This window comes from Morone saxatilis, unplaced genomic scaffold, assembly GCF_004916995.1.
Source record: "Morone saxatilis isolate NCDOM2014 unplaced genomic scaffold, NCSU_SB_2.0 Contig2, whole genome shotgun sequence".
Lineage (NCBI taxonomy): Eukaryota > Metazoa > Chordata > Actinopteri > Moronidae > Morone > Morone saxatilis.
In genome coordinates, this window is record NW_023339762.1 from 16,399,625 (window position 1) to 16,400,203 (window position 579).

Below are 579 nucleotides of genomic sequence, written 5' to 3' on the forward strand. Positions count from 1 at the left end.
CACACACACACACACATCTTATCTCCCTTTCTCACTACATACAATTCAGCATGACCCTTCAATACACATTTCTCTTTAAGGCACATAGAGACACAAGCTCTATCTTTTCTTGATCACACTTTATACTTTGTATTTCCTTTTTTATGAGCGTGCGCTCACAAACAATTATAAAATCTAATCAGTAGTTTCTCTCTACGTGTGCGGACAGATAAATGTGAATTCACGCACGCACAAACATGTTTATATATATATATATGTATGCAGGCACACATAGAAGCACGTACACACTTTCACAACACGCACAACACGCACAAACACTCAGAGAGACTATGGGTGGAGGTGCATCTGTCAGTAGCAAAACAGTCAGACAGATAATGTCTGAGAAATGCTAAAATTTTAACTTTCCAGAGACCGTGTAGTTTGCTGCTATTATTTCTAGATTCAAACTAATTAACTATTGAGACAGCCTGAAGTATACTGTCTGAGAAATTCAGAAGAAAAAAAAATGAGTGACAAAAGAAAAGAGAAGGAGAAAGAAAGGAGAGAAAAGCAGTTAGGAGAGAGGGAGGGAGGGAGACA